This window comes from Erpetoichthys calabaricus, chromosome 3 (genome assembly GCF_900747795.2).
Source record: "Erpetoichthys calabaricus chromosome 3, fErpCal1.3, whole genome shotgun sequence".
Lineage (NCBI taxonomy): Eukaryota > Metazoa > Chordata > Cladistia > Polypteriformes > Polypteridae > Erpetoichthys > Erpetoichthys calabaricus.
The window spans coordinates 238079708-238096669 of record NC_041396.2 but is presented as its reverse complement, the minus strand read 5'-3'; the positions used below and the strand labels follow the sequence as shown (position 1 = coordinate 238096669).

Below are 16962 nucleotides of genomic sequence, written 5' to 3'. Positions count from 1 at the left end.
AAATTATCGCTCCTACCCGTTCCTCTTCACGTTTGAAAATGGCTGACTGTAGCAGCCCCCTAGTTTTCTTTTCATTGCCCCTCCCACTGCCTCTGAAAACCACGTGAACAACCAATATAGTTCATACACAGAACCGATATAGTTCATACACAACATTCCAATAGTGTTCGTTCGCAAACCAGTATGTTTCATACGCAAAACCGATATAGTGCACACATAAATCCAGCATGTTACTTTCACAAATCCGGCATAGTACGCACACATAAAACCGGTAGAAGACTGACAAGGACTCAATGTAGTGCATACACAAAACCAATAGCGTTCATATGCGAAACCGATATATTACCCACGTGAAACCAGTATAGTGCATATGAAAAACCAATGTTATACGTAAGCAAACCAGTAGTATACGAACACAAACCAATATAGTTGATACGCAAACCGATTGCATACGCACGCAAACCAATGCAATTCCCTCACAAACCGATAGCAAACGCACGTGAACCAGTAATAAAGTTCAATTCAATATAGTTCATATGCAAACCAGTGCTATGCATATACAAACGGATATAATTCACACACAAACCGATAATATACGGACACGAACCAATATAGTTCATATGAATGAAACCAGTATTGTTCGCACGCAAACCAATCAAGTATGCACGCAAACCGATAGTAACCATCCATAAACCAATAATGTTCATGCGTAAACCAATACTTTACGTCCAAAAATATATGATTTTTGGCCTGTTTGGCCCCTCATACGACGGCCAACCGTAATGTATCCACTCGCTCTTTCACACCACCCAGGTTTATTTTAAACTGTTATTCCGGCCTTTTTCTACCGTTTATATTATCTCGATCACGTCTAATTGGAACCCACACCTATTTTAAACACATCCAAATATCAAATTTAGCTCGATGTTGATATTCCTAGGTACCTATATTACTTCCGAAAGGCATTTTTCAAAGTCACACACCGTTGTTTTCACATCAGACTTTGAATATTACCCTTATATGTATATTTAATTTAGCTATTTATTTCACACAATGCTGGCTTAGCATAATCTTATTTCTATACACACATACATTTTTTTTTTAATTTTTTTATTATTATTATTTTATATATATATATATATATATATATATATATATATATATATATATATATATATATATATATATATATTCCTGGAGCTCCAATCTTTACCCCTATCTGACCAGCTGAGCTTTTTTTTTTTTTTTTAAGTATTTATTTTACTCCCCCCTTGTGCACGACCGATAAAGAAAAAATCTTATCATAAACTTGAAATAATATATAGATTGAACATTCTCCTACCTGACCGTGGGTTTGAATCTCCTCAACACGGACTCCGGAGTCCCTGTATCTTGGGTCCCAGCAGTGGACCAGGAACGGGCCAGTCCTAAAGTTTGCCGGATCTGGTCCCACCAGACGCTAACTATTTGCCGGCCTCTTCTTCTTGAGGTTCCAGGTCCGAGTGGGTCCCCTCACCAGGTGAATCTCGGAGCCCCACGTTAAGGCACCAAAAACTGTGGAAGAAATTTATGAATACAGACACCCCCCCACTGGAATGCCCCAATTTGAGCAATAAAACACAGGCAGGAGAAAGCATCAATCGTTATTCTTTATCTAAATCTCCAAAGAGGTAACAAGTGTATTATATGTTAGCCACATGTTAGTCATATTGCTACAAAGGAAAAAATGTCCTCAGGCTATATTTATGCAATTCATTGATTAGGTCACTAATTCATTACACATTCAGTAAACGTTTAACAATATTGGTTTTACCTAGTTGCTAACAGGACGTGGCAGATGTTGATACCTTAGATGACCACAATTTGATCCAGCTTGGTACAAAACAGGAAACAGTATTGTAAAAGAAAGGTTACACCATAAATATAGCACTCCTCTTAAGGGGTTATATAAAGGACAAGAAATACATTCTATCATAGTGAATAATAAAATGACAGCATCAGCTTTTAAGCTTAAGGTCAGAAGGATATGAGACTCAGACACATGCCAAGTGCACATTGGACCAGGGTTCAAATTTAACTCTTACAGTATTTTAAAGAAAGAATAAGAAGTGTCTATACATTGAACTGGTGCTCTTATACAAAAGATCCATAAATGTATATATTAATTGAAAATGTGCTGCATGATGTAAATAAGATAAATAGAAAATTGGCAAAGACAATTTAAAAATACAATTATTAAGGTATATAAAGATTAACAAGTACATACAGGAGATCAATGAGAAGGGAAAAAGGTTAAAAAGCCATTAGGTGTGTTTAGATTTCTGCCCATCTTTATTTACAGTAATGCAACATTCCATAAAACCCATTGAAGCTTTTTTCAGCTTTAAAATAAATGTGTAGAGAACAATTACATTTTAAAATTGGTTTATTTATTTTTACCTTCAATCTGCCTTTAAATTTTTCCATTCCAAATTCAGGAATGTGGGGAACCAAAACCCAACAATGGCCAATGCAGGAATCTACCTCAGATAAGGGTTAACAGTTTCCTTTTTATGATCAAGAAATGTCACTAATTCAGTATTCAGTAGTCAGCATTATGAGTAAATGCCTTGTCAGTACAGCAGTTGACTTAAGACAATAGCAGAATTGTAAAGAATATGAGTCTCAAGAGGTATTCTTTATGGTGCGTTTTTTTTGTTATACAAGATTAAATGCAGAATTTTTGATGTAAAAGACCTGAAACTGACTGTATAATGGCATTAATGCTCACAAGGCCAACCCTGGATGTGTTATTGAAGTTACCTGCAATGTACTCCAAAAACACAAACATAAATCTCAGATACCAGTTTAGAAATGCAAGTAAACCTAACAGTGTATATATAAATTTTGTACCTACTTTGTGCAAAACTAGGCCAATGGGTAGGAAATATGCATATTGCACAAAGTATACACCCTGGTCATATATGGAAATATATTCCAAGAATTGTGAAGCAAGAAAGCTACCTGATTCATCACAGTTTTCCAGTAATATTATAATACACAGGGAATCCACACATGTAGCATACATATTTTTATATACAAGCCTCATTTAGGCAGAGTGGCAATTGCTGCTGAATGGCATTATAACATGCCTAATTACCATTAAAAATGATTTAAGCTATTTTTACATACAGTCGTGACATCACATGGATTTTCACCAAATATTTCATACTTATTTTTTCCAAATCCAGCAATATACTTGTGAGGTTAGCTATTGACTATAAAATTAAACTGTGTACAAGAATGTGTCCCATTGATGTACTACTGTAGTATTTAATTCATGATGATCACCAATTCACACTCTGGGATCAATTTTGTTAAAGATGATCCATTTCTACATATCTGCGAGTTAAGCTCTGATCCACTGTAATAGAAGAACTCAGTTCAGAAAATGAATAGGTGATTTGAAATATAGCTGTTGTTTCAGGGCAATAATATAACCATTATGTTTTCCATTTTTAGTACTGAAAAAACTTATCTCTGACTCTCATTGTCAGTTTTTTTCATTACGTTTGGTCTCAACACTGAAGATGATGCTATGAAAATCGGATAGTGAAAAGTCACCAGTTAAATATTCAGATCAGTGATAAAATTTGCAAAACTATTGCGGTCAAATTTACTTTATTACAAACACTTAGATTACTCTTTCTGTAAAACAACAGATGAAAAGAATAAACAAAAAAAGTAACATATCCCAAATGCATATTAATAATATTAATAGTAGTAAAAGTAGTGGTAGTAATAATAATATTTGTTATTCATATAGCACCTTTCAAATGTTCAAAGTGTTTCACAACAATTCAAAAATGAACAAAAGGGAAAAAGCAAAAAAAGATAAAAATGACAACATTGGATACATCATAATATCATCACAAAACACTAAATTTAAATTAAATACAGTAAACACAAGGCTTTGAATTAAAATAAAAGACAACAAACTAGAAAAAAAAAACTACAAATACTACAAGTATACCCTGAACAAATAATTTGTGATACTACTACATATTATCTTGAACACCTGGACAAAGAAGGTCAACAGAAATAAAGCGTCAGAATTTAGGGGTTAAATGCCTTTCTGAACAAATGTAATTTTCAAAAGAACTGGTTGAGTTGGCTGATCTAATAAATTTAGGGAAGTCGTTCCAAAGTCTGGCTGCAGTAGTGCTGAAGGCTCTTTTTACAATGCAGCACAGGGTACTATGGGACAGAACAAGATTGTCAGAATTGGTAGACCTTAGTGGGTGAAAAGAAGCAGAATGATGAAGGAGGTTACTGACAAAAATAAAACATAATTATCCATTAATGCTTAATAATATTATATTAAAAGAAAATACATTTGATCAATGCCATTATTTACTTTTCATTTGTGTACAAAAATATTAGGATTAACACACTTGTACGGAAAAAGTATATTATTTAAAAAAAAAAAAAACTAATATTCTGGGATCAAATTTATTAAAGATGATCCATTTCTACATATCTGTAAAGTTACAATTAGCTTAAAGGATTTTTGAAACCAAGGATAAAACAATGCATACATGATTGGATTCATGCTTGAGTTTAAATACATAAGCCAAATAAGAGTGCATACTACGGCAGAAGAACGAGTTACATTTGCAAACAAAGTTATTATTGTAAAGACACAAACAGGTGACAAGTAAAACAAGAATACTGCCATAACTATTCCTAATGTTTTTGCTGCTTTTCTTTCTGATTTTTTACTCTTGTTGTTTTTGTATTTACTGTTTTGTGAGTTTTGCTGCATTGAGATTGCTTTTGCATGTCGTTTTGCAACAATAAAAATTTTGGTGTAAAGAATTACCATTATGTAAACAGGGAAGATATAGCTAAATATAGGGTCCACTATTGACCAAGTTGAATTCATTATGAGGAGGCAGTCTCCAGGACATGGATCTAATTCCAAATTGCCTTTAATAATTAAACCACTAAACACTGCTGCATATCCATAAGAAAATGTTAGCAACCAGATGATCAGAACAGCTATGCACGTAATCCGTACAGTGATTCTAGTAGAATAAATTAATGGATCACAAACAGCAAAGTATCGATCAATAGCTATTAATACTAAATTAAACACAGAAACTGTAGTTAATGCTGTAAGAAAGCATGTATAAATGTAACAAACCGTCTCCCCAAAATACCAACATGTTTCTATCGATTGAATGAGCATGAAAGGCATTATAATAATTCCCACTAAGAAGTCTGCTACAGCCAGGGAAAGAACAAGCATATTGGTTGGTGTGAGGAGCTGCTTGAAATGACTGATAGAAATTATCACCACAAGATTTCTACAAAACGTAAGCGCTACTGCAGCCGATCCAAAAATGTAGAGGATCACAGAAGAATACTTAGTTCGGATTTCTTTCATGCAAGAAATATTTCCAGAATGAAAACAATATTGAACTGATTGGTTATCCTTTACAGGTAATTCCATTACGTTTATTTGAACTACAGATATGTTGAGGTCACCGTGTACAGTATATGCATATGCTCAGATTATTTGAGAAGAAGGTTATATTTATACATACACTTAATGCATTAGGCCTTCCCCTGTGTACTCATTAAAGGTGTGATTTGAGCAATCAAGAGACTTACACACATGTTAGTAATAAATCTTGCCTGTTATTTTTCCTAAGACTACCCTAACATGGGTTGCAAAACATTTCTGTACTGTGCATATGTGTAAAAACATTTTTTGGAAAAATATTAATAGACACTAGATTCCATACCACACCAAAAAGAGGTAACACTAGCTAGGTCATCAAATTTTAAGCGTGACAATTGGTTGAAAATGCTGTATCATACTCTAAAATTCCATACATATTTATTTTCTGACTTTTCCCATTGTTGATGATAAGTTTGGTTAACTTAGTGTATTCATATAAAAGATAAACCTCCACATTTGTTTGGAACATAAATATTGTGGCGGATGGCTGGGCGATGCCTGAAGGATGGAAGGACTGGGGGAGAGACAATATCTCCCCTGGGACAGGAAAGAGCAGCTACAACCCTGTTGGGGCCCATGGCCACTGCCAGAGGGTGCCTGGATGATTCCGGAGCTCTGGACTGCAGCACTCCTGCCACACCAGGTAGTGCTGCAGGATGATCGTCAGGGAGCAACTGGTGTACATCCGGGTGCAACTTAAAAGGGGCTGCCTCACTCCATTCAAAGAGCCAGAGTTGGGAGGTGGAGGACAGAGCTTGCGAAGAAAGCAGTAGAGGCGGCAGAAGAAAGATAAAGGATAAGGACAAAAGAAAGAGAGAGAAGGGACTAAGCCTATTTGTGGTTATTTGTGTGCTGAAGGGCAAGAACTATAAATAAAAGTGTGTGTTTTGCACTTGTGTGTCTTGATGTATGTCAGTGTCTGGACTGATTTACCACAATATATAAAAATATTGTGTTAATTAAGAGTTCTTTTAAGTGAAAAAGGCAATAGGGCAATGAAAACAAATAGTTTCTGAGAGCTGCTACAATGCATTAAGGACATCAGTATAATCTTTGTTACACAAAAGACTTAATTAAAGTATTTTACAAGACTTTGACAATTGTATGCATCACAAGTTGTCTTTTCAGTCCAGCATCCGTCCCGCTTACATGTCAGCTTGCATTGCTAGTGAGAGGGAATGGAAGCCAGAAAGTGTATTGGCAATAGCTGATGACCGTAGCACAGCAGGTCATAACTTACTTGAACAGCACAAGGGGCTAAAAGGAGCTTCTTAACAAGTTACTTTTTCAATACAGTTTACTAGTGAGTAAGCTGCAACTTTGAAGTTTCCCTTATAAATATAAGAACTTTGATATGTGACCACTCAGTCCATCAGTTTCTTTCCCAATGTCTCATTCAGATGACTTTTTTATAAGTTATCAGGTTTTTGCCTGACCTTCATCACTCAGTAGTTTGACAAGTTTTTCAAAATATTCATTATGACGAATTACTTTGAAAGAATTTTGTTGGGTCAACTTTACCTATGCCTTAGATCATTTTGAAGAACCAGAGTAGGTCTTCACAAACTCTTCACAAATCTTCACTGCTTAAACTAGGAGGTTTAATTCTCTGAGCCTGCACTACAATGTCACCAAATGTCAATACTGTCACCAAAAACAGTCTATCTAAGTTATTTTTTTTCCAGTTTTAATACTTGTTATTTTGTTTGCTATGGCTTGTAGTAGGAGAGAAAATGTGAAATGAGAAGTTCTTGCTGTAAACTGACCTGGATAGAAAATGTTTGTACATAAAATTATAATGTAATTTTTTATCTCTAGAAAGCTTCAACTAATTAATTTTTTAATATTACATGCCAAGTTATGGAACATATTAGCCAAATCATAATTTGGATGATTCACAAAAAAGCAGAAAATTATTTTTGAAATGGTAGCTTACCCAAATGTGGCATGGCAAGACTATGGATATTTTATTGCTACAGACAATAAACCCCTAAATAAAAGGATATGTACTGTAAGCCACTAGGGTGCATACTGCCACCCTAACCTGGACACACACAGGCAGGACACGGGTTCAAGAGAATACCCTGTTTATTTACAGCAAACACATTGTGCACAAATCACTAACCCAACGGTCCCTACTTACTGTCAGTCCTACTCCCTCCACTCATCCTCAGGTTTTCTCCTCTCCTCCAGACTCTGACCAACTTATGGAGTGAGACGACTCCTTTTTAACGAGCTTATTTTGAATGACAGTGGGCAGCTAGTTTCACTAGCCAGGAGCTACACATGAATAGAGTCAGGACTGTTGAACTCCACCCACTTTACTCTCCTGGCATTTCAATAACTTGTATTGATTATTTGTGTTTACATCAGGTGAAGCTGTTGGATGTGTAAAAGACGTAAAGTTACAAGTTTAAAATACCCAATCAACAGCTAAGTCCACATGGAATGTCTTCTGTTTTTGAAGATAGATGATTCAGAAAATTTGAAAAAGCATTTTTTATTTGGGAGATTTTAAAATTTTAAAAACTTGTATAGTGTCCCTGTCAAATTTCCTTGAAGAAAAAGATGTTTCAATTAAATCGTTCCACTGGAAGCCAAACTGTTTGTTACGGTCTAATATGTGACGCTATAGCCTCACCTTGACGCTGATCTATTTATAGCACGGATATCTACGAGGCAAGACTTTCAATAAGTTTTGTACTAGCGGATTTGCAATGAGAAAAAAAAAGGGGAACGTTTTTTTTTCTAACTTTTGTAAGATATTTGGTCTTACCATCTGGTTGTTAAGGTTTTTTTTCAAAGGTTTCGCCGTAGGTTTCGAGCGCAAGACTCGCGCGTAACATATCATTTTTACCGACTGGTGTTTTAAAGGGGGTGCAGATGCTAAACGTAGTCACAGGTGCCTGAGAAGGTCCAACGATAGCTGTAAGAGAAGTCCAAATAGTATTAGTAGCGTACGTGTACCGTAATATTTAAATTTGTATGTTAATAACCTCGAGGTTAGGTATAAATGTTTTTGTTGTTTTGTTGTTTATTGTTTTATTAGGTATATGTGGTTGTCGGATATTTTGATTTGTATTTGGATGGTACGATTTCCCCGGAAGGTCTTAAATGGTATCTCCCTATGATCAGGTAAGCCGGTCCTGCTAATGGAAAAGGCTTTATAAGTACAGTTGTGGCTGCAATGAGGGGGATCGTGTGGAGAGAATTAAGAGGTGCCGGAGCGCTGAGCTGTTGGTTGCTGTAAAGGAGTGTGGTAGTCTCCTGAGGACCAAAAACGACTCCTGAGGTTATTTTTTTTTGAGGAGTTGTACTGGGAACCTGGACTGACACAGAGTCCAATTTTGTATTATTTTAAGGCTGCTGATGCCCTTGCATTGACTGGAATTGAATATATATATATTAGGGTAAGAGCCTTTGTGTTTTACAATTTTTATTTTTTTTTTCCTATTTTTTTTTCTTCTTTTCTTTTCCCCTTCTTTATGATTTGATTTTGCTGTGTCACTGGATTATTTATACCTTTTTGCATCCTTTTTTTTTTCCATCAAAATTAAAATTACCTTTGGTTTTGAAAATCTGCCTCTCTCGTGCCTCTCTTATTACCCTCTCAGTCCTGGTCAGTCCCAAACTACTAGCAGGCCATCTGTTTTATTAGATGGCCTGTGACATAATAGACATTCATCCATCCATTATCCAACCCGTATATCCTAACTACAGGGTCACAGGAGTCTGCTGGAGCCAATCCCAGCCAACACAGGGTTCAAGGCAGGAAAAAAACCCCAGGCAGGGCACCAGCCCACCACTGGGCACACACACCCACACACCAAGCACACACTAGGGACAATTTAGGATCGCCAATGCGCCTAACCTGCATGTCTTTGGACTGTGGGAGGAAACCGGAGCACCCGGAGGAAACCCATGCAGACACAGGGAGAACATACAAACTCCACGCAGGGAGGACCCGGGAAGCAAACCCAGGTCTCCTAACTGCGAGACTGCAATGCCACCACTGCACCACCGTGCTGCCCACAGATAGACATGATGTTGATAACTGTTACTTTTGTATTCTGTGCAAAACACACCTAAAATGGCAATAGTTAGCCTGCTTGTTTTCTGCAATGGAAATCAGGAAGAAAACCAAAGTGATTTTTAATCATACAAAATGATCAAATTGATTTTATTTAAATATTTTACCAAGGAATAGCATATTAGACATCATTAACTGAGAAACAATAAGAATGTGTATTTATGTGACATAAGGTCAAGCTTTTGTGTTTAAATACATTTATGTGAAATGATATTCCACCGCCCTTTGACACTTTGTATTTGTGTAGTACATAGAAAAAATACCATTACGGATTTCAAATAATCAGAATTGCATTCTTATAAAAATTTTACTGTGCAGATAGAAATCCACATAGAAACCTTTATGTATGACTTACCTACAAACCAATCAAAACTAAACACCGTGTTTAGAAAGTCGAAAGATGCTGAGAAATTAGTTCACGCTTTTGTTTTCAGTCGACTAGATTACTGTAACTCACTCCTCTTAGGATTACCAAAAAAAGACATAAATCGATTGCAACTAGTGCAGAATGCAACTGCTAGAATCCTAACTAGGAAAAGAAAATCAGAGGACATTTCTTCAGTTTTGATGTCACTACACTGGTTACCTGTGTCATTCAGAATTGACTTTAAAATACTGCTTATGGTTTACAAAGCCTTAAATAATCTCGCTCCATCTTATATTTCGGAATGTCTGACATCTTATATTCCAAATCATAACCTTAGATCTTCAAATGAGTGTTTGCTTAGAATTCCAAGAGCTAAACTTAAAAGAAGTGGTGAGGTGGCCTTCTGCTGTTATGCACCTAAAGAATGGAATAGCCTGCCAATAGGAATTCGCTAGGCTAATACAGTGGAACACTTTAAAGAACTGCTAAAAACACATTACTTTAACATGGCTTTCTCATAACTTCATTTTAGTTTAATCATGGTGGCTCCAAAATTCGTACTAACCCCTACTCTCTCTTCTGTTCTTTTTCTGGTTTTATGTGGTGGCGATCTGCGCCACCACCACCTGATCAAAGCACCATGATGTCCCTACATTGATGGATTAAAGGCCAGAAGTCAATGTGACCATCATCATCAATTCCTTCCATGAGAACCCTGAATACAATGAGGACTGATCATTTATTTTAGGTAGAATGCCTAGAGGGGCTGGACGGTCTCATGGCCTGGAAAAACTGCAGATTTCATTTTTTCTCCTGCTGTCTGGAGTTTTTTTGTTTTTTCTGTCCTCCCTGGCCATCGGACCTTACTTTTATTCTATGTTAATTAGTGTTCTCTTATTTTAATTCTGACTTAGTCTTTTTTTCTCTTTCTTCATCATGTAAAGCACTTTGAGCTACATTATTTGTATGAATTTGTGCTATATAAATAAATGTTGTTGTTGTTAGGCAAATGAGATTGTATTCTAATCTGTTTTAAGTCTATGTGACATGACAGATGCAATGATACTTACTAAAATAAGAAGGTGGAGCATAGTCTTAAATACATTTATATTTACATTTATTTGCTTAGCAGATGCTTTGATCCAAATCATCCTACAAAAATGATCTACATATTCAAGTAAATATCAGACTGAAGGACTGTTTGGGAATGAATATCACCACAAGTAAAGAGCTCAGAACAAAATATAAGCCAGTTACAATTCCTAGATTACAAAACCTAACAGCTAACATTAGTTAGACTGAAATTCACCCAACAAGAGAGTCTTCAAACAAATCTTAAACACATTGGGGCTGTCAGCAGTGTGAATGGAGATGGGCAGCATGTTCCAACAGTCAGGAGCTACACATGAAAAGAGTATGGACTGAGTTTTGATGCCATGCAGTGGTAGCATCACCAGACACTGTTTATCAGCATCATAACTCTTCATCGAGAAGTACTTCACAAGTGTCTCCATTTATATAGGTGCTGACCTACTGACACTCTGCATGCAAGCGTCAAGGATTTGAACTTAATACATGCCCATTGCAGGAAGCTAATGTCATGATCTGAAAGAGGTATGACATGTTACTACCTTGGCTGGTTGAACACCAGATGTGCTTCTGCATTTAAAATTATCTAGAGTAGCTTGGTGACACATGCACTTAGAAACATGGATCTAGTGACGGGTTCCAAAAGTGGCATTGATGTTGGGACCTAAATGGAGTTCAAGATGTTATAAAGAAAATGACACAACTCCTAATTCCTTTAGAAAAATGGAACAACTAGCGACAGGAAAAGAATCCTTGACCTCTAAAACCCCCAATTAAAGTACAAGATCATACCACTTAACTATAAAATTGAGTAAAAAGAACCAACAGCAAAACCAAATAATGTCACATGGTGACTGAAGGACTGCTCGTCATCGATCACCATTCCAAGGATACTGTCACACACGAGCGCATAGGGATTGGCTTAAAGACCCGACGAGCACCGTGAAATCTCATGTCAGGGGACAATAGCAGGGTACTAACCTTTCTCTCTTTGTTCCCTCAGGAAAGACGAAACAACACCGCCGTAACTTCATCCAGACTTCCTTCCTTCCCTCTGCTCCACACCTGATGATGTCACTACCACCCATCTACCAACTTGGCTCCTTTCCAGCATTCCATGTGTCCTCTTTTGTTCTCACCCCATAAATTTTCCGCCTGTCATTGTTTGAATTTTTCTGTTCTATGTACGAACTGACCAGATTGAGAGAGAAGCTTGACAGTATACAGGGACGGATATCCCAAACCTTGATCATTTCTTTGTGTAGTTCTTTATAATATGTATTGACTTGGTGGGTGTTAGCAAGCCAGTCTGAACAGAGATTGAGTGCTGAAGAGATGGACAACCTGGGGTATAAAGAATTTCTGTCTTTGTGAGGTTGTGCTGGAGATGGTGTTCCTTTATCCAAGTTGCAATATTAGTGAGACATTCAGGAATTTTACCTAATACCATGTGTCCTTTGGTGGGAACAACAGGTACATATCATCAGCATAACACTAATAGGAAAAACATGGCACTCTATGATAGAGCCAAGTGAGGAGGTGTATAGAAAGGTGCACATATTAGGATGTTGTCTTGTGTTACTATTCAGATAGTCACAGATTTCCTTATCTAAGTCATTGGCAGATACAGAAATCCTTGTACTCCTCTGTGTGAAAGCAAATGTCAAATTACATCTGCAGACTTTTCAGCATTTCAGAGAGAAAGAGATATACAGAACATAATGACTTCAGTACATACTTGTGTTGCAAACAGGATCATTAACAGATTTTGTCACAGGAGTTTCAACAAGAAGTTGGTCTTTGTACTTACCTATTGGCAAATGGAAAAAATGAGACTCTTCCCACTTCTGATTCCCTACTTCTCTTCTGTTTTTACAATGCATACAAGACTTTGGTAGAGGATACCATTTGTTCATTTAATTTATTTTATTTCGCAGGTATTTTTTACTTTAACCAGTTGCAAATCTCACTCTGGTATCAGTACATACATATAGTATAAAGATTTAAACTTATAATTACGCTAATTGAATAATGTAGAATAAGGTTTGACAGAGTGACTGCCTAACTGTCTGGAAAGATTTTAGTTTGAAAAAAATGAAAAACATATTTTTGCTAAATGTAAAAAAAATATATATATATTTTTCTCAACACTATACCATAATATTGTCAAACCCATTTTGCAAGCTTGGAATCAACTCTGAACAAGTTGTCACTAAGCTCACAAAACTATTGTGGCACTAACTGTGTAGCTTTGAAATGTTTTATAAATAAAGAAATAGGCACAAGATAGACAGACTATTGAGCAGATAACATATTGAAGTTGCTGTAATAAATTAAGAGTGAAATAGAAATGTTTTACTTAACAAAATGTATCTTAAAGAAAGAATAAGAAGTGTCTATACATTGAAATGGCGCTCTTGAACAAAAGATCTATAAATGTATACATTAATTGAAAATGTGCTGAATAATGTAAATAAGATAAATAGAAATTTGGCAAAGACAATTTAAAAATACAATTATCAAGGTATATATAGATTAACAAGTGCATACAGGAGATCAATGAGAAGGGAAAAAGGTTAAAAAGCCATTAGGTGTGTTTAGATTTCTGCCCATCTTTATTTACAGTAATGCAACATTCATAAAACCCATTGAAGCTTTTTTCAGCTTTAAAAAAAATGTGTAGAGAACAATTACATTTTAAAATTGGTTTATTTATTTTTACCTTCAATCTGCCTTTAAATTTTTCCATACTGCATATTCCAAATTCAGGAATGTTGGGGAACCAAAACCCCACAATGGCCAATGCAGGAATCTACCTCAGAGAAGGGTTAACAGTTTTCTTTTTATGAAGTACATAACTTGTTTATCTGATGAGAATATCATTGACTGCATATTGAATTCAAAATGATGTCTGTCATAGAAATGCATTTTTTTATTTATAAGGTAGCAGATTTTGTAATCTGTACTGGGATGTTTGGAAATTTTATTTTTTATAATGCCCCTCTTTCTTCTTTATCCAGTTTTTACCTGATTATGCCTTAAAAGACCTGGAAATGACTGTATCATGACATTAATGTTTAAAAAGCCAACCCTGGATGTGTTATTGAAGTTACCTGCAATGTACACCAAAAACACAAACATTAAATCTGAGATACCAGTTTAGAAATGCAAGTAAACCTAACAGTATATATTTAAATTTTGTAGGTACTTTGTGCAAAACTAGGCTAATGAATAGGAAATATGCATATTGAACAAAGTATACACCCTAGTCATATATGGAAATATATTCCAAGAATTGTGAAGCAAGAAAGCTACCTGATTCATCACAGTTTTCCAGTAATATTAAAATACACGGGGAATCCACACATGCAGCATACATATTTCTATATACAAGGTTCATTTAGGTACAGTGGCAATTGCTGCTGAATGACATTATAACATACCTAATTACCATTAAAAATGATTTAAGCTATTTTTACATACAGTCGTGGCTTCACTTGGATTTTCTCCAAATATTTTGTACACAGCAATATACTTGTGAGGTTAGCTATAATTGACTATAAAATGAAACTGTGTGTACAAGAATGTGTCCCATTGATGTACTAGTATTTAATTCATGATGATCACCCCTTCACACTCTGGGATCAATTTTGTTAAAGATGATCCATTTCTACATATCTGCGAGTTAAGCTCTGAACCCCTGTAACAGAAGAACTCAGTTCAGAAAATGAATGGGTGATTTGAAATATAGCTGTCGTTTCAAGGCAATAATATAACCATTATGTTTTCCATTTTTAGTACTGAAAAAACTTATCTCTGACTCTGATTGACAGTTTTTCTCATTACATTTGGTTTCAACACTGAAGATGATGCTATGAAAATCTGATATTGAAAAGTCACTAGCTTAATATTTACAATAAGCCATCCATTTTCCAACCAACTAAATCCAAACACAGGATCATGGGGGTCTGCTGGAGCCAATCCCAGCCATCATAGGGCACAAAGCAGGAACCAATCCTGGGCAGGGTGCCAACCCACCACAGGACACACACAAACACACCCAGCACAAACTAGGGCCAATTTAGAATCACCAATGCACCTAACCTGCATGTCTTTGGACTGTGGGAGGAAACCAGAGCACCCGGAGGAAACCCACGCAGACACGGGGAGAACATGCAAACTCCACGCAGGGAGGACCCGGGAAGCGAACCCAAGTCCCCCAACTGCGAGGCAGCAGCGCTACCCACTGCGCCATCGTGCCACACACTCACAATAATAACAAAAAAAAATAATAAATGTTATTTATATAGCACCTTTCAAATGTTCAATGTGTTTCACAACAATGCAATAATGAACAGAAGGGAAAAAACAAAAAAAGATCAAAATTACAACATTGTATACATCATATTATCACAAAACACTAAATAAAAACTAAATGCAGTAAACACAAGGCTTTGAATTAGGATTAAAGTCAACAAACTAGAATAAAAAAACTACAAAATACAACAAGTATACCCTGAACAAATAATTTGTGATGCTACTAAATAATATCTTGAACACCTGGACAAAGAAGGTCAACAGAAAGGATGGGTCAGAAATTAGGGGTTAAATGCCTTTCTGAACAAATGTAATTTTCAAAAGAACTGGTCCAGTTGGCTGATCTAATAAATTTAGGGAAGTCGTTCCAAAGTCTGGCTGCAGTAGAGCTAAAGGCTCTTTTTTCAGTGCAGCACAGGGTACTATGGGGCACAACAAGATTGTCAGAATTGGTAGACCTTAGTGGGTGAAAAGGAGCAGAATGATGAAGTTGGCTACTGACAAAAATAAAACATAATTATCCATATTTATTGCTTAATAATATTATATTAAAAGAAAATACATTTGATCAATGCCATTATTTACTTTTCATTTGCATACAAAAATATTAGGATTGACACAGTTGTAGGGAAAAGGTATATTCATTAAAAAAAACTAATATTCTGGGATCAATTTTATTAAAGATGATCCATTTCTACATATCTGTAAAGTTACAATTAGCTTAAAGGATTTTTGAAACCAAGGATAAAACAATGCATACATGATTGGATTCATGCTTGAGTTTAAATAAATAAGCCAAATAAGAGTGCATGATACGGCAGAAGGAAGAGTTACATTTGTAAATAAAGTGATTACTGTAAAGACATTCATTGGTGACAAGCAAAACAAGAATACTGCTATAACTATTCCTAAAGTTTTTGCTGCTTTTCTTTCTGATTTTTTACTCTTGTTGCTTTTGTATTTATTGTTTTGTGAGTTTTGCTGCATTGAGATTGCTTTTGCATGTCGTTTTGCAACAATAAAAATTTTGGTGTAAAGAATTGCCATTATGTAAACAGGGAAGATTAAGCCAAATATAGGGTCCACTATTGACCAAGTTGAATTAAGCATGAGGAGGCAGTCTCCAGGACATGGATCTAATTCCAAATTGCCTTCAATACTTCCACCACTAAACACTTCTGCACATGCATAAGAAAATGTTAGCAACCAGATAATCAGAACAGCTATGCACGTAATCCGTACAGTGATTCTAGTAGAATAAAGTAATGGATCACAAACAGCAAAGTATCGATCAATAGCTATTAATACTAAATTAAACACAGAAACTGTAGTTAATGTTGTAAGAAAGCATGTATAAATGTAACAAACTGTCTCCCCAAAATACCAACATGTTTCCACCGACTGAATGAGCATGAAAGGCATTATAATAATTCCCACTAAGAAGTCTGCTACAGCCAGGGAAAGAACAAGTATGTTGGTTGGTGTGTGGAGCTGCTTGAAATGACCGATAGAAATTATCACCACAAGATTTCCACAAAACGTAATCATTACTGCAGCCGTTCCAAAAATATAGAGGATCACAGAAGAATACTT

The 16962-nt window shown here is 35.8% G+C and overlaps 1 protein-coding gene across 1 annotated transcript in view; it reads right to left on the bottom strand.

Moving 5' to 3' along the window:
• LOC127527109 (uncharacterized) overlaps positions 1 to 16962 on the bottom strand; it is a 30899-nt gene that overhangs the window by 3952 nt on the left and 9985 nt on the right. The gene's annotated exons all lie outside the window — the stretch shown is intronic.